Genomic DNA, 27,001 nt, shown 5'->3' on the forward strand with positions numbered 1-27,001 from the left:
CATCATTCTGCAGCCCATGGATCAAGTAGTAATTTCTACCTGTAAGCCTTATTATTTAAGAAATACATTTCATACGACTATAGCTACCATAGATGGTGATTCCTTTCATGGATGTGGGAAAAGTAAATTAAAAACCTTCTGAAAAGGATTCACTCTTCTAAATGCAATTTAGAATATTTGTGATTGATGGGAGGACGTCCAAATATCAACACGGACACAAGTTTGGAAGAAGTTGATTCCCACCTTCATGGATGACTTTGAGAGGGTTCAAGACGTCAGTGGGGGAAGTCACTGCAGATGCAGTAGAAACAGCATGAGAACTGGAATTTGAAGTGGAGCCTGAAGATGTGACTGAATTGCTACAATCTCATGATCAAATGTGAATGGATGAGGAGTTACTTCTGTAGATGAGCAAAGAACATGGTTTCTTGAGGTGGAAGCTACTCTTGGTGAAGATACTGTGAACATTGTTAAAATGACAACATTCAGATTTTTACATCAATTCAGTTGAGAAAACAGTGGCAGTGCTTGGAAGAATGGACTCCGGTTCTGAAAGAAGTTCTAGTATGGATAAAATGCAATCAAACAGCATCATGTGCTACAGAGAAATCTTTAATGTAAGGAAGAATCAGTTGCTGAGGCAAACTTCATTGTTGTCTTATTTTAAAAAATGCTACAGCCACCCCCACCACCACCTTGATCAGTCAGCAGCCATCAACAGAGAGGCAAGACCCTCCACCAGCAAAAAGACTGTGACTCACTGAAGGCTCAGATAATCAGCATTTATTTTTTTTAGCGATAAAAAGTATTTTAATTAACTTATGTACATTTTTAGACATAATGCTATTGCATACTTAATAGACTACAGTGCAGTGTAAACATGACTTTTATACACACTGAGAAACCAAAAGTTTGTGTGACTCATTTTACTGTGATATTCACTATGCTGCAGTGGTCTGAAATGGAACCAGCAATGTAACTGAGGTATGCCTGTGTTTTTGAGAGGGGAACCACATTCACATACCTAATAATGTGTAATAATATTACAGTTTATTGTTATATCTATTTTATTACTAGTTATTCTTGTTAATCTCTTATCATGACAAGCTTATCAACTGAACTTTATCATAGGTATATACGTATAGGAAAAACAAAGAATGCAGACTATATAGGGTCCAATGCTATCCATGGTTTCAAGCATCCACTGGGGGTCTTGGGATGTATCCTCCAAGGAGAAGGGGGTTCTCTTAATTTGGCTGTCCTCCTAGTCTGCTGCAATTGATCTCGAAATACAGAAGAGAAAACCAAATAAAAAAGAGGCCAATGTCAAAAAAACCAGCAGGCTCTTGGGTGCCGATCCCACGATGGCAATTAAGACATTGTCTCCTAAACTCCTTTCTTGATGTCTGCGAAAGGAGGAGGAGCTCACAAACTATCAGCACTTTGCAGAGATCGCAACACATGGTGATAAAGGTAGTAGAATATATGAATTAATGTAACGTTGGCGGGAATCCTGTCCAGCTTTCTATTTCAGCAGAGGATTGAAATGTTCTGCTTAAGATGACTAAGGTAGTTTGTGGCAAAGCTAAGGTTAAATCCTTAGTTTCCTAACTTGTCATGGACTCACGGATTCCCCGGGTTTAGAGGAACAGCCCAGACAAACCAGCTCTGAAATACTTGAAGCACTGTTTCCACATGCAGCAGATGCAGGTCCAGTTTACGTCCAAGCTCCTGAGTGATGAGATCTCATTGCTTCACAGGAGAGCCCACTCTGCCTTTGGACGGCTCTGAATGCTGGATAATTTCTTAGTTTCTACCTTTCTTCTGCCCTTGTAGTCTTACAACACGAGCTTTGCCCTGCTTTCGTTGGTCTTCAGAGTCAACGGTAGCTGTGAACCCTCTAGGGTCTTTGTCATTCTTCTGGGGGCAGTGTCAAGGCCTTTTGCAATCTGATCCCTGTGCTTCGGGTGTATTCTGTCCTTGTCTTCTTAAATGTGATGTCCAAAACTGAATGCCAATACTCCAAAAGCAGTTGCCCTAGCCCAGAGAAGAACGAGACAATTCAGCATTCTAGGAAATATTCCACCAAGACGTAGCCAAAGATGGACAGAGCAAACATGAAAGCCACATCCTGCCCTACGCTCGGGATTCTCCTCATCCTCACTGAGGGGCTGCTAAGCCCCTTGGCACCCTTGGGGTACTTGTGCAGTGAATTCTTTGAGCCCAAGTGAAGAGCCTTTTTATTTAAGCTTTTAAATGACATTCTAATACAATATGAGGACTACAGGTCATAATATTGTATTATATACTGGATATTTGGGAAGAGGGTCAACTTTAGGTACTTTTATTGCAAAAGACGGTGATGCCATGAGACAACAGATATGTTAACTTGCTTGACTGTGACAGTCACTTCACTGGGCATACATCTATCATCATGTTGCATGCCTTAAAGATATACAATAAAAAGTAAATAAAAATTATAAAATAAAATGGCCTTCCATCTTGCTCAGCCTTTTCTTCTAACCTGTGCTGTGAGGCCCTTTCAGCTCATGATCCTGACTGTCCTTCAAAATGTATGGTTTACCATTGAGCAGGACACAGGACTTGCAGCTCAGCACCAGAAGTGTCTGCGCAAGCCACTGCTGGTCATAGCTCAGACCAGCCTTTGTCAGGTGTATTCCCCAGACCTGCCAGGGAATGGCCACCCCAGCCACCTCTAGCCCACATGCCTTTATTCTGTACACAAGGATATCATCACGAGAGACTGTGCCAGATGCCACCACTGTGGTTCCACCATTTCCTTGACCTACCAGTCTAGTGGCCCTATCAGAAGAAAGATGTATTTACTTTCACATGATTTGTGCCTGTGAACCTGGCCTGTGCGTTTGTCACAATGGCCCCGCCGCTCTAGCAAATATTGATGACTATGCCCGTGCCCTGCTGGTCAAACCTGTCACGTGAAAGGCTGAAGAGCACGTACAGCTGATTTAAAGCAGGGGATGGTCCCTACTGAGGCCCCTGGGCTCTGATGGCCTGAGGCTCAGCTGGGGTGATCCCTGGGAGCTAGCCTGCCTTTGTTTTCTGGGCTTATGGAAGACAGAGACCAGGCAGGGAGCACTCCGGGGCTGCTGCTCTTATAGGGTCCCCAAGGAGGAACTTGTCCACTCTACTCCCCCGAGCCCAGTCCCCAGCTCTTTCTTACCTCCGGCACTCCTTGCCTGCTCCCTGGAACAGGCCTTGGCCCTTGCCTGTCTTTTCTTTCCCTCTTGGCTCCCTGCGGGGCTGCTGCCACCTCTCCCCAGTCTCCACCAAAGCTAACAGGAAGCACCGGCTATTAGCTCTCTCGGGGTCAGCTTTATGAATTTATGGTGCTGAAGGACTCCACCACAGCCACAGAATTCCAATCTGTTAATTCCAATCCGATAAAACATTTCTATAAAACCAAAGGAAAAAACTACGGCGCCCATAGTCCTCCCTTAGACCAATGAATGTGCCGCTTGTCAGTCTGGATTCCAGAGTAAAGAAGGGCTCCCTGTATAAGGGTGATGTAAAAGCCCTCTGTGTTCGCAAAACCACCATCTTCCTGATCAGAGTGCCATCTAAAATTATTACAAATAGGTCAGTAATCTCTGCCTTCAGCACAGAGGGCTCCTTTTACATTTTTTCCATGGTTTGTTGTATGTTATTTTTGCCATCATTCTTCAGTGTGTAGGTGGCATTATCGCCAGAAGGCAGAGACAGTGATAAATGAAATTTCAGGTGTTGCCACTCTTTAAAAAAAAAAATCCTTTAACAAGTGGTTCTGAGGACTGAGGTCATTCTCAGGTGCAGCCATTAGGAGCGCCCCCTCAGTGGGGATCTTGAAGACACTGGCCACTTCGGTGCTACAGGACATGAGTAGCACAGCTGCCCTCAAGGAGGCTAAGCATAATGTCCACATGTTGGATCCAGCTGAATCAAACTCAGCCAACCCTTTGAACTGCTCCAGCAAATAATATTTGATGTCTGGAATGCAGATAGCACTGTACATATCGTGTATGTTTCAAAGCAGCAGAACATACTTGACTTATTCTGTCTTAGCAACATACTGTAAGCACAGACCTTTTAACTCTTTCTGTTTAAAGATGCAAACTCTGAGAATTTGAGGGGCTCAAAGTTGCTGGGATAGTTAGCAGACAGGTCAGGACTAGACTTGAGGTTTCTTTAACCCAAGACATAGACTTTTCAGGGAGAGAGATGGGGAAAGGAAATGGAAGAACTGTGGTGTTGGACCCAAACAGACTTGGATGCCAGTCCTGGCTGTCCTTGTTACCAAATGAAACAGACGGCCTAGGGCTGGTCACTTAAGTGCTCTGAATTCTAGTCCCCTTACCTGTGAAATGAAAGTATTTCCAGCTTTGGAAATGGTGGTGGTGAGAAATGGATGGTGGTGAGAAATGGCACGTGTAATGTGCTTGACAGGTGCTAGTTCTTACTGTAACGGCGCCAAGTTTCTACTTAGTCTTCCTCACTGCACAACAGTGTTACTCAAAAGGCTCCGGCAGGCGTGGTGTCCTACGCCTGTAATCCCAGCACTTTGGAAGGCTGAGGTGACAGGATAGCTTGAGCCCAGGAGTTTGAGAACAGCCTGGGCAACATAATGAGGCCTCATCTCTACCAAAAAATATTTTTAAAGTTAGCTTGGTTTGGCGTCATGCACCTGTAGACTCAGCTACTCAGGAGGCTGAGGTAAGATGATCATTTGAGCCCAGGAGTGAGCCATGATCATGATACTGCATTCTAGTCTGGGTGACAGAGACTCTGTCTCTAAAACAAAAAAATGAAAGCAAAATGCACCCCACAAGCCATGTGTGAAAGGAAATGTTTTCCCAAGAGAGTCTCCTTTCATTGTTAAGCATTTTGGGGACTTTGCCTAGTTTATCACCCTCTTTGAATTAGCATCTTATGAGCCACACCAGACTTTAGTCTCCAGGAGGGCAGGAACATAATGGCGTTTCTCATACAAAGCCTGCAGATCTATACCCAGTGACAATTGCTGAATGAGTAGACAGTGAATAAATGAATAAATGAGAGGCATGAGGAGTTCTGTACCAGGAAGAAAAAAAAAAACTAACTTTGTGGAACAAAATTTCCAAATCTTGCATCACAGAGTTTGTCCTTCTCTGAATACCTGAAAGCTGCCTTAAAAATGCTGTTCTGGAGGGGCGGGTGTGTTTCCAGCTGCTCTCTGGGTAGGGGAAGTCTGCAGGGAGGAGGAAGGGGTTGGGTGGAACCCAACAGGTTTTCCACTCTGGCCATTCCCAATTTTATAAACCCCCCAAACCCAGGCTGACTTTTCTCATACCTAAGGATGTCACTGACTTCCTTCCTCTGTCCACCAGTTAACTTAGAAAATGCAAATGCTAATTTCACTCTCGGTCTATAAGGAAAAAGCAATCATTAGGAAGGTTAATACAAGGCACATTGCAATGTATCTCAAAAGTAAATTTGAACTTTCCATTAATAGGCATTAATGAATTAACTATATATTAGCCTGAGGTCAAGAGTTAAAACAGCATTTAAATATCTTCCTAATCACAAAGAAATTCCAAATGAAATCATTTCATTTGCACAGAAGCCTTGGAAACGGGATCTTTGCTGAGGGAAAGCACTCCCTGGGATGAAGGGGAGGGGGAAGCAGTGGTATGGGTCCCAGCAATCTCAACCGGGACTCTTCCTAGCTGAAAGAACAGAGCGACACTCCTGGCTGAGGTGGAAAGAGCTCCTTTCCTTGCAGGCCACGGACCTTGCACTGGAACCAGCACTGCCAGCAAAGCCCTGTGGTGTCAATTGTCTTGCAGGTAAGACAGAGCCAGGAGTTGGATAAACTCGACATAAGCTGCAGGTGTGATTCCTAAAGGTAGTGCTGCTCCAACACCACTGAGGCTTGGCAGCAAAAAGGTTGTGGGGTGGGGGGCGGGGGTTGCAAATTGCCAGGCACACCTGCCACTCATGGTCCCACAGGCTCATTCAACTGTTGAGGAAAGATACAGAATAGAAACTTACCCCTGGGCAACCCAAGTGTCCCTTAACAGAGATAAACAAACTGGTACATCCACACAACAGAATATGATTCAGCCTTTCAAAAGGAAGTAAGTGCTGGCACATATTACCACTGGATAAACCTTGAAGACACAGTGCTCAGTGAAACAAGCCAGCCAAAAAGGGAAGAGTGCTACATGATTCACTTAGAGGAGGCACTAGCGAAGGCAAATCCATAGCGACAGAAAGTACAGCCAGGGTCACAGGAGGAGGAGTTACTGTTCAATGGGTAGAGTTTCCATTTCACCAGATGAAAAAGCCTGGAGATGGATGGTGGTGACAGTGCCCACAGTGTGAATGTGCTTAACACCACTGGACTGTGTGCTTAAAATGACTAAACAGTAAATTTTATATTATGTATATTTTACCACAACTAAAAAGAATAGCATCAGTAGGGCCAGGCACAGTGGCTCTCATCTGTAATCCCAGCATTTTGGGGGGTCAAGGCAGAAGGACTGCTTAAGCCCAGGGGTTTGAGACCAGCCTGGGCAACATGGTGAGACCCTGTCTCCATAAAAGTACAAAAAATTAGTTAGGCATGGTGACATGTAGCCTGTAGTCCAAGCTACTTGGGAGGCTGAGATGGAAGGATCATCTAAGCCCAGGAAGTTGAAGCTACAGTGAGCCACTGCACTCCAGTCTGGGCAACAGAGCAAGCAGACCTGTCTCAAAGGAAAACATAAATAGCACCAGCCATTTGTTAAAAATTCCCCATGGAAGTCAGGAACACTTTTATACTCTGCTTCCTCAGCATCACAAAGAGTGTTTCTTCCCCATCCTGACCTCCCAACCAAGGATAACCATTACAAATGCCGGTGCTTTGACAGAAGTTGGGCTATTTCTAAAGTGGTGGTTTCTGTTGCAGCCTGAAATCTGCTCTTCTAGTGGGCCGAGGGCCCTGCTGAGGCAGTCGGGCTGTGGAAATCTCCATGGCACCCCAGCACACCTTTTGACTTCAACGGCATTGTCTCCAGCCGTCACATCATCGCTCTTTCGGCAGAAGTTTTCAATGACTGGCATTCTTTTACAATTCTTGCTCTATAAAATGTTTTTTAAAGCACCTCTGCCCATAAATGCAACGCAAACAAGTTGCCCTGTGAGTCACGGGCGGAGGGCACACGCTAAGTCCGTGTAATGATCTTTATGTAATTTGCTCCTTAGTCATTGTCTGGCCCATTAGGTAAACAGGCAGCGTGCATTTCTTTAAAAATAAGGGTCTCTATAAAAATTATCATTGTGAATAGACTGAGCAATAAAGAGCCCCACAACGTGCTTAACTGAAAGGAATGTTTTAGAGATAAAAGCAGATTTGTTTTGAAGTCATTCAGGATGAAATATCAAACAGGATTTCCCCAAGTCCACCCTGGGCATTGATTGTTTTTAAATTTCATAGGGGAAAAAAAAAAATCACTGTGGCCTATCTGAGCCTTAGGGGCAAACGCTGAAGTCTCTCAGCTGACATCAACTTTGCACAGGAAAAAAGGCCCTGAGGCCCTGGAGGTGGAACCTGGAGCCTCGCCACCTAGCTTCCTCCATGAGCTCAGCCCTGGCCAGCCCTGCCTCATTTCTGCACAAAAAGATTCCAACAAGGGCTCACAAGACAGGCGTGTGCACTCGGCACATGCAGTAAGGGAATCAAGAACTACTTTTGTTCACACAGTGTGGGGACAGACTTCAAGTCGTTTCTATACCTGCCTTTGGTATTACTAGAAGTTCTTTCTCCTCACATGCTGTGTAACACAGAGAACTGAACCTCCCAAACAGGAATTCTAATAGAAACACACATCTACACTCACACACACGCCCCCCACACACAACACACTCTCACATGCACTCACATATTCACACTCACATATTTATATGCCCCCACCTACTCACATAACACACTCACACACAGGCACTCACATTAACACTCACATGGTTACACGGCCCCCACACACAACACACTCTCACACACATGCACTCACATATTCATACTCACATACACACCCACACATTCACACAACACACACACATGCACTCACATATTCACACTCACATACTTACACACCCACACACTCACACAACACACACACAGGAACTCACATATTCACACTCAAATAGTTACACGCCCCACATACACAACACACTCTCACACACAGGAACTCACATATTCACACACATATTTACATGGCCCACACACACACAACACATTCTCACACACATGCACTCACACATTTATACTCACATACATGCCCCCACATACACAACATACTTTCACATACAGGCACTCACACATTCACACACATATTTACATGGCCCACACACACTCACACAACACATTCTCACACACACGCACTCACACATTTACACTCACATACACACCCACACACTCACATAACACACTCTCACACACATGCACTCACACATTCACACTCACATGCCCCCACATACACAACACACACATGCACTCACATTAACACTCACATAGTTACACACCCCCAACTCTCTCACACACATAAACTCACACATTCACACTTACATGCTTACACACCCACACACAACACACTCTCACACACATACACATTCACACTCATATACACGCCTCTCACAGACACACATCACATACACTCGCTCTCATACACTCCCACACATTCACACTCACACATATGCTCCTAACACACACACAACACACTCATACACATTCACGCTCACATACAATCCTAACACACATATGCGTGGCACACACATTCACACTCACACTCCCACAGTCTCACACATATACACACTCACATATTCACATAACACACACACATACACACACATATTCATACACACAGGAATTCACATACACACACTCATATACTTACATGCCCACACACACATAACACACTCCCATACACATACACTCATATACATTCACACTAATTCAGTCATACACTCACATGCTCTCACATACAGACACATAACACACACATTCACACAGTCACATAGACACATACACATACAACACACATTCACACTTTCACACACTCATATATCCTGTCACACACACATACTCGCATGCTCACACACATTACACACACAGTCACACATCACACACACACAAATACACAGACTCACACGTACACTCACACCCACACACTATCTCACACATACACACACACAAACACACACAACATACACACCTTCACTCTCAGCTGTTCTGCCAGGATTGGTGAGTACAAGACACCAGCATCCCCTGCCCTCTGGAGCCCCAGGAGGCACTGTCACTGACTGAATGTGACACCCCATTTCCTTCCAAGTCCAGACTTGCTCCTCAGCCCCACAGCCACACAGCACTTCAGACAGCCCCTGCCCATCCACCTGAGCCATCACTTAAACTGACACCATGTACCCTAATCTGTGCTTCTTCATTCTTAAATCCAGAAATCTTAAAAGCCTGAATCAAGCACAAGTGAATTTTCCATTAATGGAGTATAATTGACTTTTCACATCTGTCTTGAGGAAAAAAGATGTATTCATGTAAAGGATGGGTCATACAAACCTTCTTAGATGTTGACTTGAATTTTCCAGTGGCTTATTATTCAATGATGCATTACCCTTGAAATGTGTCCATAAGTGGGCATGAGACAGAATGTTCTACTGCAGCTCTGACTTGGGTACGGACCTGTGTGGGGTCATTGCAGACTTTGATTCCCTGGCCTAGAATTCGATGAGCTACGTGGACTCACATTCTGAATGTTGACCATGCGGGGATGGAATGCAGCGGCTACGACTTCAGGAGTCCTTCCCAGCTTCCTGTATGTCTCTTTTCCCTGCAAGAAAAAGAAAACTGTCTTGTCCTATTCAATTCAGTTAGGTGAGTGGAATTCAAGTTAATTCTACTGAATTAAGTCCAGTAAATTTAAGCAGTTCTCCTTCCTTTTTCCTATTCATGTATGTGTGTGTGTGTGTGTGTGTGTGTGTGTGTGTGTGTGTGTAGGTGTGGAATGGAGGAGTGTATATGTGTTTTTCAAGAAGGAAGGACTAGAATATTCTAGTTGAGTCAAGTCCAGGGAATATTTTTTAAAAGAGGTTTATCTGTCAATCTTCCACCACAGCTTCTTTAAGCTTCCTCTGTCCAAGTGTGGTTTTAACAACAAAGTGTCAGCAAGGCTAAGGGCCTAGGTAGGACAACAACTAATCAGAGAAAATCAGAACATTCTAACAAAGTGTTTTGCTGAAGAAGCATCACCTGTAAGTCTCTTTTCCACTGTGCCACAGAAGCTGGACACAGCCCAGAGTCGTCCTTGGTGTGGGACAGTGGATGAGGCTCTCTTGCTCCTGTCGTGAGCTCTGCACCAGGAACAGAAAGAGTGATGAGAAGAGGGACAATGAGCTCTACCCAAATCTGCATGTGTAAGGGGAGAGGTGGGAGAGGCTGTGTGACCGTGGTGAGGCACGGGGGTGGAGAGTGGCATCCCTAGCTCCACCATGGGTTCCATAACCTTCTCTCCCCACTTTGAAAGAGTAGCCAAATCACCCCTGCTACCTGCAACCATGGGTATCTGTGTTCTGTGCATTCTTCTCATCAATGCTAGCCCTGCACTTGAGTAACAGGCCCCACACTTTCATTAATATAATAGAAAGAAAGCAGATCTTAAATGTAGTTGAAAGTCACATTGAGGAAGATGTGGTCCAGTACGGCAAGACATGCACTAGGCTTCAGAACATGCACTGTGTGCTGGGCCCTACCACTCCCCACCCTCCTCCTGGTGAACTCTGGTTTCCTCTCATCCGCACTGTGGCTTATGCTATAACCACAGGGCTTCGGGAGGCCAAGGTGGAAGGATCGCTTGAGCCCAGAAGTTCGAGACTAGCCTGGGCAACATAGCGAAACTCTGTCTCTACAAAAAAATTTTTCTTTAATTAGCTGGGTGTGGTGGTGTACACCTATAGTCCCAGCTATTTGGGAAGCTAAGGCAAGAGGATCACTTGAGCCCAGGAGTTCAAGACTGCAGTGAGCTATGATTATGCCACTGTACTTCAGCCTGGGCAGCAGAGCAAGACACTGTTTCTAGAAAAAAAGAACAAAAGGCTGGGCTAGTTTAGAAGTGAGCTTCTGACTGAGCAAGGGCTCTCCTCATGTGGGCCCCCCTTGGTAATACTAACCACATTGCAGCGTAACTGTTGGCTAATTGACTTGCTCCACTGGAATTTGAAGTTCTTTGATAGAGGGAATGTCTTTCACCTCTGTATCCGCAGTCTGACGCCTGGTGCTATAGATACTAAGTAAATAAATCGTGCTGGACTTGGACCCTAATCAATCCATCACCAAGTATGTGCTGAGTGTCTGTCTACAGGCCCTGCTATGGGAAAAGAAGACATGCTTGTTTCCCTAAAGAGCTTATAGCTTTGTTGGAGAAGCACTGCATATATAAGGCAGGAGAGGACACATTTGGATGACAGTTGCACACTATAGAGAGATTTCTCAAGTAACCCAGAAGAGATGGATGGGAGCTCTTTTCCTGAAGGTAGCTGCATGGAACACTGATGAGGATCTTGAGCATTTGGGAACCCAAAAGAGGAACAGGCTTGCATTGAAAGGGAAGGTAATGTGGAAAGGAACACCATGAACTGCAGGGCATGGAATGCGGGGTTTTGAGCCTGATTTTGAACATTGAGTCCTGTGTGAAAAGGCTTGCTAGTAAAAGACTTGTTTACTGGTTAGTAAAAGGCTTTACTAACTACATGAGCTTAGGTAAACTGGGTGGAGGCTCCCTGTCTCTGTTTCCTCTATAAAGTGGGACAATGATAGTAACCATCTCGATTTGCTTGTATGAGAATGAAATAGGATACTGCACGTGGCACTCTTAGCATGCGCTGTGCTCAGAGCTCTTTTCCTTACTAGCTGTTAGTATGCACCATGTGGGGATGAGCCCAGCCTGTCTGTGGGAGAGTCATCAGGGCTCTCTGAGCATTGGTGTGCATCAAGAAGTGTGATGGGCCTGGATGATGGAGGGCTTGGAAAAACGGCAGATGGATGTCAACATGAAGGGGAAGAAATAGGAAGCCCCAGAAGGTATTCTCCTTGCTCTGCTGAGGGTACGGAGCTCAAGCCAGCGTGGTCCAGGCTCTCCTCCCATTATTCCCATTAACCATGTTAACGTACTCCTACCTAGCTCACCAACATATCCAATGGGAGTTCCCATGACTTAAACGTTTTTCAGCCTCTCTAAGCCTGTGGTGCTTTGATTACTGGGCGGGTTTTTGTTTTGTTTACATTAACAGAGTGCCTAAAATAGGCTAAAATAATAAAACCTTTTCTATCTCTGACTTTGACTCTTTAACCTCAGCTCAAATCACAGGACCCTTCTCAATATTCTCATCTTCGACATGTAAATGATGCCAGCATCTCCCCAGGGCATTTGAAGAATTAGCATCTGTCAAACATACTGGAAACTTCGGGACCTATTGCCCTAAAAGAGCTATAGCAAGCATTTTATTTTTTTTTTTTAAAAAAAAGAGCCTAAACTGGCTGACCCCCTCCACATCTTGTTACTTCTGAAATCTATACAGTTCTGTATGTTTCTCTTTTCTATTTTTACGTATTTGATTATTTCTTACAGAGTGGGGTGGTTTTCTGCCAAACACCACTGTGTATGCAGTTATTTTCTTCCCCTCAGTTCCCCACAATATTCCTCTATTGTGCCAAGTGTCCACGATTCTTTCAAATCATGGAGACTAAGATACCGTCTGTCACTCGCTCTAAAAAAGTTTTAAGTTCTACCTGCATGGGTGGTATTCTGAAACCAGCTCATGTGGGTGCAGGAGAGACAACTGTTACATTTTCAAGAATCTGTGCACTGGTTGTAAAACAATCGGTCACGTGAAATCACCTGTGCATGCATGGGAATATTTACACCAAGAAAAACGTCATATACTACAAATCAGGGCTTGCTTTGTTGTTTTGTCAATTGTCTAGACTTAAGAAAGCAATAAAGTGTTAATAGATTAGGCTATTAAAATAATAGATGGGAGACTGAATTTTTAAATTTACCTTGTCTGGAGACATCACATTGTGAATAGCACAAAATAACTAAGGAGATATTCCTCCAGAATTTGAAAGCCACTGTTGGATTCAGCAAAGAGGTTGTTCACATATTGTCTTCATTGTTTTACCTTTGTCTCACTTGCTAATAGTAAAACATCAATCAACATTCACACGGGAACCACATGCTGGGAGACATTTGGTCACCATGTACCAGCACGCCACTGCATCTGCCACCTTTGGGTCCCAGGGCAGAATTCCTTGGGGAAGGATGGCATTGTTCATTTCACTCCCATGGGGTCAGCCCTCCTCAGCCTGCCTGCCCAGAGCTGACCCTTCCTCTGGCCACAGACCCACCTCTAAGCATAAGATCAACCTGGAATTTCAAGAAGCAAATGGGGCCCTTGAAGATCTCTTGTGGATCCCATCAACTCCTGCCTTCTCTGCTCACAGGCTTTGAAGTGTGAGAATTTCCCAACAGTGAGATGCCTCTGAAACTATGAAATGAATAGGAATACATCTGAAGCAAGTATACATATATAAATAACGGGAAGGAAAATAACATTCCCTCAGGCTGGGCATTATCACATATTTAAAACAAACTGTAAAGACAGTCAACTTGGCCTCTTTTTCTATGTGCTCTGTTTGACACACTCAGAAAACAAAGTTGTTCATGAAAACTCACTGCACCTGTAGTCGACTAGTTGGAGGGGCAAGGGTCCAGCCATGCTTGCAATTAGGCAGCTGCCACTGTAATTCCTTTACCAAGAACAACGACCGTTTTTACATAGCACTTTTTCTACAAACACAGTTTACACTCAGTTCCATAGAAAAAGTAAATTCTGATGTTCAATAGCAGAGTAGGGTATCTATAGTTAACCACAATGTATTGAATATTCCAGAATAGCTACAAGGCAGGATTTGAAGTGTTCCCGACACACAAATATACAAGGTGATGGATTTCCTAACTACTCTGACTTCATCATCACACATTCTATGCATGTAACAAAATATCACACATACCCCATAAATATGTACAAATACTGTGTATCAAGATTTTTTCAAACTGCCTGCAAGATGAAAAACCGATGTTGGCCTGCCTAAGGATGGCTACAGGTATTTAGTTCTGGTCTCTTTGACTGAGGCACTGGAGCCGCTGAGAGGATGTCTCAGGCCTCCTGTAGGTGGGACACCCCCTGGGCTGGCGGGGCACTGTTCCCTAAGCCCAGAGGATAGCCATAAGGGAGAGAGAGCCACCCTCTGGGAGAGACAGGAGGAGCCCTCCCCACCATATGGGCTGGGAGAGGAGCGATTCCATACCCTGGAAGGCCTTCTTATGCTGCCTATGTTATCTCCACCTATGGGAGCAAAATATCTGCCAATTAAATATTACATTTCTTTCAAAAAGTTGTTTGATATATTTTCCACAAAATCAGTTTGCATTTTGAAATTTTCTATCCTGACTCTAAGTACCGCCATGACCCAATTGCCCAAGCCAGTGTGGACCACTCCCAGTCACCCCCATTTCAGCATCAGGCTGGCCTCAAAGCCCGAACTCCATAACCTCCTGAATTTCTCCCACATCCATCACCTCCTCTGCGTCCCTGCCAGCACACCTGAGGACTGGTATCCCTCATCACTTCCTGGAGTCAGTCACCACAGCCACCTTCACTTGCCTCCTCATCACTAAAGCTCCTTGAACTTAATCCAAAAGCCTCAGCTAGCCCCCCTTTCACACCAAATGAAGTCCAAAGCCCAGATCTGGCATTCAAAGCCCATAATCCACTCTGCCTATCTCTCTCATTGTGTCTCCTGCCTTCCCCAAGAGCAGCCTCCTCCAAGGCGCACCCAAAGAGAGCGTAGGCATTCATCCAACAGGTTGCGTTCCTTCTCACCTCCTGTGCCTCATTACGGTACAAGTGTGTGTCCAGACACCTAAGGAGGACAAGTCACTCATGAAATATAAGCTTCAACACTTCTCCATTGGACCTTCCTTTCTAGGAAAAGCCCCACTTGGGAGACCTCTGGTGATCTCTAAGACTTAATAATTGTTTAGTGAGAGGGGAAGTTCTTGGAAATATTCATCACCAAAACACACATGTATCAAAATAAATTTTCCCATTAACAAACTAAAACACACTATCTCACACCATTAGGATGCCTACTATCAAAATAAATAAATAAATAAATAAAAGACAGAAGAGGAAGGAACAAGTATGGGCAAGAATGTGAAGAAATTGAACCCCTGGGCACTATCGGTGGGAATGCAAAATGGTACACCTGCTATGGAAAACAAAAATTAAAAGTAGAACCATTACATGATCCAGCAATTCTACTTCTAGCTATACACCCCCACAAGAATTGAAATCTGGGAATGAAAGAGCTATTTGTACACACATGTTCATAGCAGCATTGTTTACAATAGTCAAAAGGTGAAAGTAACCCAAGGGTCCATCAGTAGATGTATGGAGGAGCAAAATGTGGTCTATCCATTCAATAGAATATGATTCAGCCATAAAAGGGAAGGAAATCCCAATACATGCTACACATGCTACAATGGGAGTGAACCTGAAGGACATCGTGTAAGTGAAATAAGCCAATCACAGAAGGACAAATACTGTGTGATTTTACTCATATGAGGTTCCTGGAGTAGCTAAATGCATAGAGGCAGAAACTGGAATGGTGGTTTCCAGGGGCTGGAGGCATAAAGGATGGGCAGTGGTGTTTAATGGGCACAGAATGTCCACTTGGGAAGATGCAGAAGTTCTGGAGATGGGCACTGGAGATGGCTGCCTAGTGATGGGGATGCTGTTAGTGCCACTCACTTGTACAGTTAAAAAGGTTAAGATGGTCCGTTTTATATTATGCATATTTTACCACACTTTGATATTCAGGAGATAGAATCAGAAGCATTTGGGGCTACATAGGATTGAGTCAATTTCCCCATTCAGGAAAAGCCCACTTGGGAGTTTTCACACTACATGTCTTTGCAGACTTTTCCCACTTTTCCTCTCATATTTTTTAGTGCAACCATTAATGCCCATTTTCCCCATTACACTCCGAATTCTAGAAGGTTGCGATATGCCTGTCTTGCTGACTCTTACACCCAGTATCTGTACACTGCCTGCCACTTAGAGTATCATCCAGATGCCCCAATAAGAATTGGTGAAGTGGATCAGTTAAGCCATGGGGAGAAAACCTTTGAATGAGTGAGTGACCCCACAATGCCAAGCTTTAAGAAAAGCTAAGTCATATTATTTGCCCTAAAAAAATATCCACTGAATTAGCAACAAGTAGACAGCATTTGTTCAGAGAAAAACCTAGGTAAAATATCTGCTGAGGATCAGCATAGTAATTCATAGCCCTACATCACAAGGAACAGTGAAATCCAATATGGCAGCCACTAGACAGATGGGGCTATTTATGTTTAAATTTGAGCCAGGCATGGTGGTGTGCACCTGCAGTTCCAGATGCTTGAGAGGCTGAGACAGGAGGATTGCTTGAGCCCGGGTATTCAAGACCAGCTTGTGCAATATAGCAAGAACCTATCTCAAAAAAATAATAATAGATTTGAACTAATCATCTATCATTATATGAAATTAAGAGGGTCAGTTGTCTATCTACATTTCAAGTGCCAAGAGCCACCTATGTCTTACAGCTATCATACTGGACAGCCCAGGTCCAGAACATTCTGTAACTGCAGGAGATCCTACTGGACAACAGTAGGTTGTCCAGTGCTTTTGATGTACCTAGAGGGAGGAGCAAGAAGCTATTCCCGGCTTTTCTTCGGTGGTGCCTCCTGAGATCAACCACTCTTCAAGGCAGGCTTGTAAATAGTTCATCAAAAGAAGAGTTCCTGAGCAGCTGTTTTCTGGGGAAGGAGGGTGTGATCACGGCAGGCTAGGGACAAAGGGATTCTGTTCGAGAAACTCCTCCAAGGTAACGAGCCACTACAGGGAAGGATTCAGAAAATCCAAGGGCTCTAGACCTACTCTGGAATGAAGTGGGAACCTGGAGGGGACTGGCTCAACTGACCCTCGATGAAATACTCTGTACCACAAACCCCCATGACACAAGTTTACCTATGTAACAAATCTACACATGTACCCTGAACTTAAAATTTAATATAAATACATAAATAAATACTTTTTTAAATGATGGTTTGAAGCTCTGTAAGTAATGTAGAGAAACCTCACTGGGATGCACTCTCCTGGATTTTTTTTTTTTTTTTTGAGAGAGAGTCTCACTCTATTGCCAGGTTGGGGTGCAGTGGCATAATCTCGGCTCACTACAACCTCCTCCTCCCAGGTTCAAGCGATTCTTCTGTTTCAGCCTCCCAGGTAGGTGGGACTACAGGTGCACGTCACCATGCCCAGGTAATTTTTGTGTTTTTAGTAGAGACAGGGTTTCACCACATTGGCCAGGATGGTGTTGATCTCTCGACCTTGTGATCTGCCCACCTCAGCCTCCCAAAGTACCGGGATTACAGGTGTGAGCCACCATGCCCAGCCTCTCCTGGTTTTTAAGAAATATTTTGGAAATTGTCTGCTGATGTTTAATATTGTTCTTTATACAAAAATGTATATGCGTGAGCATGTGAGTATATGTGTATACACATACATACATATATTATAATATAAACAAGGTCATTAATAAAACTTCTCCAACCTTAAAAAAAAAAGAAAAGAAAGCTAAGACCCAATATGACAGTATTAAGTGGTGAAGCCTTTAGAAGATGATTAGGCCATAGGGCTCAGCCCTCATGAATGGGATTAAATGCTTATCAAAGCACTCAAGGAAACCACGTATGTCCATTTTAACCTTCTGCCTTCTGCCAAATGAGGATACAGCAAGAAGGCACCATTTCGGAAGCAGACAGCAGCTTTCACCAGACATCAAATCTACTGGCGCCTGGATCCTGGACTTCTCAAGTATCCAGAACTATGAGAAAATAAAATTTCTGTTTTTTTAATAAAACAAACAAACAAAAACCAACTGACTCTTAGTAGCTTAGGGTGGAGGAGGTAGTGGCTGCTAAACCTGGCGGTTCTCAATGGGGGCTGCACATGAGAGAATCCTTTAGGGGTGTCCACGCTCCCTCCCAGACCCAGGGGATCTGAGTCCTGGAGGCAGGACCCACGTGTTGACTGCGAGTTAGAGCACCCTGATGATTCAAATGTGTGATCTCAATGGAGAACCATCAGTTTAGTCCAACAAGACATGACTCCTGCTTTGGTCTTCTTTCCCTTCCACTTTTCTCCACAGGTATATACTATACTGGTAACAAAAATGAGTAGAAAATCAGAATTCCTCTCTCCTAATTGGATATAAATCCTTGGTCAAGTATACTGATACAAAATTGGTGCTGTTGGTGATTTTTAAATTGCTTTGAGAAACATCTTGTGGACCTTTCTATAGAAAATTTCTCCTAGAAGTCATGTGCTCTGCAGGTGGAGAGAATTCACGCGTCTTCTCTGTCCCCACTCCCCGCTCTGCCTTCCGGCCACTCCACTCTGGAAGTCACTTGCTCTCCAGGTGGAGAGGATCCGTGCATCCCGTCTCCACTCCTCGCTCTGCCTTCCAGCCACTCTGCTCTGAAAAGCACAGCTACTGCGTTTGTAGTCCTTTCTGTAGACTTGCACAGTTTGCACACATGGTTAATTCTATCTCCAAAATTTACCTTCAGGCATTTGTCAGGATCTACTCATGCTGAAAAAGCAAATAAAAAGTAGTTTGTTTTCTCTCTGCTTGTGGAAACTATTTTGAGAATAGCTGAAAAACCTACCTCATGCCACAATATTGGGCTGACCAGCAGTAAGTTGGAGAGCCATGGAATTTGGTGGCTTGAAGAGACCTTCAACGTTATAGGCCAATGACCTCATTATGCAGATGGAGCCCAGGGGCCTGAGGGGCTTGCCCAAGGTGAACTGATTAATGCTAGAGCTGTGACCTGAGCAGTTTCCCACCTCCTGGCCCTGACCTGCCACAGTGGAGGAGGAGGCACTATTGAATTACTGAGGAAAACAAGGGTTTGCACTGTTCTTTACACAGTTTACATTTTAAAGTTGAAATTGTAAAGTTTTGCACTGAGCCATTTACTCTCCTACCCAGGTCATTGTAAGGCAAATGGTAACTACCATTCCTCACCATCATCCTCCAAGAGCATTACTAGTGTTGCCTCCATTTTGCAGGTGGGCAAACTGAGGCTTACAGACATGTCAATGTGCTCAAGTCACCCAGCTTGCAAGTGACAGAGCTGATATTTGAACCTTGATCTACCTATTTGAACCCAAGCTCCACAACTACCATGACATACTGCCCAAAACCCTATCCTAGAATGTTACTTCCCAGAGCATTACTAGGATATTCCTAGAATAATCCCAGAACATTAACCCCAATCCTTTTGTTTGGAAGTTCCCTACTCCACCATAGGTCTGAAAAATCTCCTTAAAATGCTTCAATGTATAATTTACAAGCCCCCCTCACCCCACCCACAATGGGGGTAAGGACCTTCCATTTCCTAGTCCTTATAACTACACCCTATAACCCCGTTTCATATTTAATGAAGCTATTTAAGTAATCAAAGTTGATCATCTCCCACAGAAGAACGCACTGTCCTGACTCAAAACCAGCCTGCCTAGACAGCCCGTTAGGCTGAGAGCATCTCCACCTAGACAAACACCATCCACATATCCAGGCCTCTTCTTGCTCTGAGGACTAAACTCTCGACAATGACCTGGTGCTTCACAGAATTAATCCCTTTCACCTAGAGGCTTGTTAAGCAAAATAAGCCTCCAGTTTCTGTCTGCCGGGAACTTACCACAACAATTAATTTGGAGGTGTTTCCCTCTCTCTTGACTTATTCCTCATGTTCCACTCCAAATTTAACCAGCAGACTCACTTGTATTTTGACAGACCTGGTTTAGCACAGTCTCCAAAAGCGTGAAGGTTATTCATTTTAATCATTACATGTCTGTTCTTAACATAAGACAGATATTGCACTGAACACGTTCATTACCAAAAAGAAACCTGATCCTTCAACAACAGATCAACAGACTTGCTAAATATAGTTCCTCCATAGCTGTAGGAACTCTCTTTTCTCAAAACCCCTTGTGACTAAATAATATGTTTTGGCTTTAAGCATGTTCCCAAATGACTTTGTATTTCAAGGTACAACGATGCAGAGTGAATCACGCAATAGTCAGGCTACTTCGAGTAGATCAACCTCACAACACCTTTCATTCATTTATTCTTTCAAAAATCTTTCATGGAGTCAGACCCTGTGTGGTACACACACTCACACACACACACACACACACACACACACACAGAATTACGTATTCATACGAACTCTCTCACAGACACAAAGTACTCAGTTCATCCTTAAAGAGGTCACTGTCTAGTAAGGAAAGCAGGCAAATATCTGCCATTACAGTGAAATAAGCACATAACGCCAGCTCAAGTCCTATGGGAGTGCAGAGGAGAGACACTGAACCCAACTCAGAAGAAATTTCCCAAGGAGGGTGCACAGGACTGAACGTCTATGTCCCCGTACAACTCTTACGTTGAAATCCTCACGCCTAATGTGGTGGCATTAGGAGGTGGGGCCTTTGAAAGTAATACGAATGGGATTAGCGCCCTTATAAAAAGGACCCCACAGAGCTGTGTTGCCCCCCTTCTACCCATGTTAGAATGCAAGAAGTCTGCTGTCTGCAGCCCCAAAGGGCCCCTCACCTGCACCCACCCTGCCGGCACCCTGCTGGTCTCGCCTTGCAGCCTCCAGAGCTGTGAGAAAGCATGTCAGTCATTTATCAGCTATCTGGTCTTTGGTACTTTGCTATAGCAGCTAAGGCAGGAGGAGAACATCTGAATTGTACCTTTTACAGCTAACGCAAAGAAGAAAACTCACTCTAAATTAATTGAATGGATGAATCCACAGAGGACTGATGTGATAGGTATGCAAACAATGGAAATAACCATAAGAGAGTTTGCCTGAGGCAGGTCAAAAAGAAACAAAGGCGGGCACTAGCAAGAGTGGTCAGGATAGACGTTAATCAATGATACACATTGACATGTGGAGGGCCCAGCATGAGGTGGACTCTGCTTGGATTTGTGCAGAGAGGACTGGGTGTTTAAAGGGGGAGTGAGTGAGGAGGGAGAGGGGTGAGTGGGGGCCCAGTAGAGTCAGGGAAGTGAACATTTCCAGAAAGTAGGAAGAGGGCATAGTCTGTGTGAACCCATCAACCCATCTGGGTTTGCTAACTGAGCTTATGGAAGTCAGGCTTCCACTACCTGCAGAGGCTGGGAGTCAGGGCCCCTGTCTTCACTTGTTGGCTGGAAAAAACAATAGATTTGTTTAGCACCAAAATCTTGAGTTTCCTCAGGCAGGCACTGTAAGGGGGCTAGGGTCATTCCAGGGATGTGGCTTTAGGCTGATAGAGGCCATGCTAGTGTTTGTTCAAGTCTTTATGGACCAAGATTGAAGCCATCTAGAAGGTACTCAGGAGAGCCTGGCTGGAGTCTGGTCAAAGAGGGACTCTTTGTCAGGTGCTATGAGATTGCAGGGACCCCCATCTAGGCTCTGTAGAACCCCAAGACGGCCTTCCAGGGGAGATCTACTGGAACAGGGACGGGGGGAACCACCTGCCCAGCAGCATGGGAGAGTATGGTAAGTTCTGTAAACATTTGATTTTTCTAAAGAAGGGAATGAGTTGGGGAGAGTGGCTGAGGGGCTGGCTGGACGTGTCTCTGAAGCCACAGAACATGAAGAGCCAGCAGTGGATCTGGGGATTTTTCCTGGAGGTGATGAGGAGCCAGGGAAGCAAGATGGCTGTGATCAGCAGGTGGCTGAGGATGCGGGGGTCAGCAGTCCAAGGCTATGGCAATAATTCCAGGAGAAATGATAAAGAGGATCTCAAAGAGGCCTGCTGCTGGGGGTCCAGAAAGAATGGGTTGGATTTTTAAAGTACATATTTAAAGGATTATTAACTTGGTTGGGAATGGGAGGCATGAATGTGATTATTTTCTGGTTTCCAGGCTGGGTTGTCTGGATGGGTGGAGGGCATCGTGGAGAGGAAAGCCAGGAGAAGCCAGGCCGGGGATTACGAGTTCAGTCTGAACCTGCAGCATTAGAAGCTCCCACTGGAATGTCCCGCCCGTGTATGCTGTGAGTCGCACAGTCCCAGGAAAGGGCTGGAAGCTGAAAATCCCTCCTCATGCATTCTCACATCCTAGAAGGTATTCATCTCCAAAGTCATGCCAGCTGAGAAAACTGCCTTCAGCCTGGAGAGAATTTAAAACTACCAGTAGATACAATGTGCTGCAGACTTCCTATTGTACTGTGCTCCTCACCTCTGTCTCAGCCGCAGCCCACCGTCACCTCGGAAGTCACCAGTTTTCTGCAATTGGCCTCACAATGCTGATATCAATCTCCCTATTGTCTATCATGTGTTTAGTTATCAGCGACAAACTTAAAACCCTAATCCTCGAGAGCAGTGACCTGAGGGTTCTTTTCACTGAGGGAGGACTGGTGGGGAGGAATGATGGGGAAACAGGGAGCCCAGGAGGACAGCAGCATGTCTACGTGACTTTCCAGCAAGAGCGCCTGGAGCTGAGTGGCACAGGGGATAGAGCAGGCAATGAGGGGTGCTGCTGTGATGGTCCCCATGCCCACCCCCCACCAGCAGGGGCCTGCCATTCTGCAGAAGGCTTCCAGCTCAGTGCCCCATCTTTGCTCCCAAGTCACCAGGTGTGAAAATAGACAATGTTTCTTGAACAATTACATCTTGCCAAGCTCTGGGCTAAATATTTCATATATACCACTCCACTCAATTATATATTATATAATTACATATAATATGCACATATATTTGATTATAATTATTTTATATATACATTATGAACATATAATGTATTATATACATCACCCCACCCAATTCTAATATATAATTAAAATTAGATTACATATAGAATATAATTGTCCATAAAGAATTATATACATCACTCCGTCCAGTTCTAATATGTAATTATAATTAGGTTATATACATATATATATAATATACATCTATAATGTAGTATATACATTACCCCACCCACCCAGTGCTGCCCAAAACCCTTAGGTAGATGTTAGTCCTCCAGTTGTGTGAATGAGAACATGGAGACTTCCAGTAACTTGACAGTACCACATAGCAGATCCAAGGTCAGAGTAATCTAAGGCCTTTGGTAACCACCACAGTAGACCACTTCCCAAAATGTTGTCTCCCTGGGGTCTTGTCTCCTCTTCTCTCTCACCAGATTCATCACTCTTGCTCTTGGCCTAGGTCAGGGCCACAGAGTAGCAAAGGATGCACTCTCCCAACTTGGCAGCCATTGCAGTGTTTTGGCTCTGTGGAGGGGAGTCCAGCCTCCTGATATCTACCTGCCCAGGGTTTCACCCTCCAGGCACCACTTCTGGCTGGGCCAATCGTATCCCAGGAACTGTGTGGCAGAAACTGAGGCTGGCTCCCGAGTGTTAATTCTCCCCTATTCCTTCATTATAGGACCCCCAGTTCTTAATCACCTGCATCCTGCATAAAGACGGTATTTCTTAGTCTCTTTCTGCCTAGGTGTGACCATGTGACTAAATTCCGACCAATGGGGTTCAAGCAGAAGTGTTGTATGCAAATCCCAGAATATATTGCTTACAAAGAAGGAAGATGACACTTCTTATCCTTTCCTCCATCCTGCTGGATGGAATGTGGAAGCGATGGCTGGAGCTCAAGCAGCCAGAGCCTGGGTCTTTGGGGAACAGCCATAGCAGGCTGGACTGCCTGCTTTCCAACCTTTTATAGGGGTGCATCAAACATTTTGTGTTTGAGTCACTGTTCATTCAGGTTTCTTCCTATTCTTACCTGATACGGGCAATGACAGTGTGTAGAAGCTATTGCTATTTCTCCTATTTTCTCTAAATTAAACATTTTTCACCTGCTGAGTGATTCATGCTGAACTCTCTCAGAACAGAAAAAGGTGTCCATGCATTAGGGGTCATTTATATTCCTTGTCACACTGCATTTTGCTATATCATGGAGGTAATGATAATGATAAGAATAGAACACAGCACATTTTGCAGCTAAATAAGCGAACTGTACCCAATCATTTGTGCTCAGGTTTCTCATGGGCTATTTACGACTTTTGTTCTGCATCATTAAATATCAACTAAAACTCAGCTTATCTTCTGGCCCACAAAAGATCCAGAACCCTTTACCAGTGACCAGTCTCCCCACTGAGGCAACAGAAACCTTCCCCTCTCAGATACTTTGCCCCAAATCACAAGCTCCTTGCAGTGATCTAGAATCTTCTTTTATTCAATGCACTGACTGTATCTGTTTACTTTTTCTTTCTTGTTGACTGTTCCCAAAGCAGACCAGAAGAAAGGCAGTGTTCTGGGAAGGCACGGGGTGGACAGACCCCTCGCTTACCCTCACAGCTGTTACACAAACTATTCGGAAGTTGGCCTTTTCTGACTGTGGTGTCCTATCTTTTTAACTCACATATACTTCTGATGACTGGTCCTTTATATAGACTAGGAGTTTGGTATTCATTGACTATTTACTATGTGTTCCAAACCATTCCTTAGAAGACATGGAAGAAAACTACAAAGGATCCTTCTCACAAGTCCCCAGATCATAGCCAGGTGGGTTTCTTTATGATTTTATGAAAAGCACATGATTTTTCTTAGTTTAAAACATGGATTTTTGCTGTATACTGGACCATAAATCAGAGTCAGAATTTATAAATCTATTTAAATGTAAATTAACATGTAAAAATAGTAATGGTCTCTACAACCATCACTGTACCTTATTCACTTATTGCAAGAGAAAACATAGCTGAACAGGTTGACAATCATGTTGAAGCAGCCCAGATTACTGTAAGCTTTACATAAGCAAAACTACAATGTTTATTTCAAACTGTAGTCTTTCTGAAAGTAGAAATCAAGGCAGTCCAGTAACATGAACAGATGGAGTTTAATTGCAGCTCTACCAGTTGAGTCAAGCAACTCTGCTTAAATTGCTTTCTTTCCAAATGCTCTTGTAGCAGCAATGGGTTAATAACACTCACATGCAGGGCTGCCTAGGGCATGAAGTGGGCCAGCATCTCTGGGGATGCCTAGCACAATGCTCAGCAGGTAGAGGCTTCTCTATAAATATTGATGGAATCTGATCCCAGACCTATAGTTTAACAGGGATAAATAGGTACTGAGAAAATGCAACATTCATAGTTAGTCACATGCTCTAAGAATTTAAATTAAGGAATATATCCTGACACTGAATGCAGGTTAATTAATATAGTTCATGGATAGAGTTTCAAAATGAAGATAGCAGAGATAGCAGCCAATAGTAGTGACAATAAATGTTATTCAACACCACTATGCATCAGATATTGTGCTGGACATTTAATCCTCACCATAACTTTATGGGAAGGTATCATCCCCATCTTACAGATACGGATGCAGATCTAGAACAAGTGGTGACTGTAAAAAGAGATGAGTAACAAGACGGATCCAAGATGGCCAATTAGGAGCAGCTCAGGATTGCAGCTCCCAGCAAAAGCACGGAGGCTGCTGCAGGTGATTCCCAGGCAAGCAGGGCCTGGAGGGGACCTTAGCAGTCCTACAGCAGAGGGACCTGACTGTTAGAAGGAAAACTAAGAAACAGAAAGAAATAACTTCATCATCAACAAACTGGATGTCCACTCAGGGATCCAATCTGAAAGTCAACAACTACAAAGACGACAGGTGGATAAATCCACAGAGATGGGAACAAACCAGTGCAAAAAGGATGAAAACACCTGAAAACAGAACGCCTCTCCTCCTACAAGGGATCACAACTCCTCACCAGCAAGGGAACAAGGCTGGATGGAGAATAAGTGTGATGAATTGACAGAATGAGGCTTCAGAAGGTGAGTAATAAGAAATTTCTGTGAGCTAAAAGAACATGTTCCAACCCAATGCAAAGAAATTAAGAACATTGAAAAAAGATCTGACAAAATGCTAACAAGAATAAACAACTTAGAGAGGAATATAAGTGAATTGATGGAGCTGAAAAAAACAACACGAGAACTTCGTGAAGCATACACAATTTTCAACAGCCGAACTGACCAAGCAGAAGAATGGATATCAGAGGTCGGAGATCAACTCAATGAAATAAAATGAATAGGCAAGATTAGAGAAAAGGGGGTAAAAAAAAATGAACAAAGTCTCCAAGAAATATGGGACTATGTGAAAAGACCTAATCTACATTTGAAAGGTGTACTTGAATGTCACAGAGAATGAATTCAAGCTGGAAAATAATCTTTAGGATACTATCCAGGAAAACTTCCCCAACCTAGCAAGGCAGGCCAATATTCAAGTCCAGGAAATACAGAAAACACCACAAAGATATTCCTCAAAAAGAGCAACCCCAAGGCACATAATTTTCAGAGTCACCAGGGTTGAAATGAAAGAGAAAATGCTAAGGGAAGCCAGAGAGAAAGGTTGGGTTACACACAAATGGAAGCCCATGAGACTCACAGCAGATCTCTCAGCAGAAACCCTACAAGCCAGAAGAGAGTCGGGGACAATATTCAACATCCTTAAAGAAAATAACTTTCAACCCAGAATTTCATATCCAGCCAAACTAAGCTTCATAAGTGAAGGAAAAATAAAATCCTTTGCGAACAAGCAAGTACTCAGAGATTTCATCACCACCAGGCCTGCTTTACAAGAGCTCCTGAAAGAGGCAGTAAACATAGAACGGAACAACCAGTACCAGACACTCCAAAAACACACCAAAAGGTAAAAATCATCAAAACGATGAAGAAACTGCATCAACTGACAGGCAAAACAGTCAGCTAGCATCAAAACGGCAGGATCAAATTCACACATAACGATAC

At 44.1% G+C, this 27,001-nt stretch overlaps 1 long non-coding RNA gene across 1 annotated transcript in view; it reads right to left on the bottom strand.

Moving 5' to 3' along the window:
- Positions 1-664: 664 nt before the first annotated feature.
- LOC120361113 (uncharacterized) overlaps positions 665-27,001 on the bottom strand; it is a 46,815-nt gene continuing 20,478 nt past the window's right edge. The window contains exons 3-7 of the long non-coding RNA XR_012517401.1: positions 10,298-10,398; positions 9,608-9,878; positions 5,345-5,419; positions 3,203-3,405; positions 665-2,037 (exon numbers count right to left, since the gene is read on the bottom strand). This is a non-coding gene — a long non-coding RNA (uncharacterized LOC120361113). The remainder of the gene's footprint in view (positions 2,038-3,202; positions 3,406-5,344; positions 5,420-9,607; positions 9,879-10,297; positions 10,399-27,001) is intronic.

This window comes from Saimiri boliviensis, chromosome 4, assembly GCF_048565385.1.
Source record: "Saimiri boliviensis isolate mSaiBol1 chromosome 4, mSaiBol1.pri, whole genome shotgun sequence".
Classification (NCBI taxonomy): Eukaryota; Metazoa; Chordata; class Mammalia; order Primates; family Cebidae; genus Saimiri; species Saimiri boliviensis.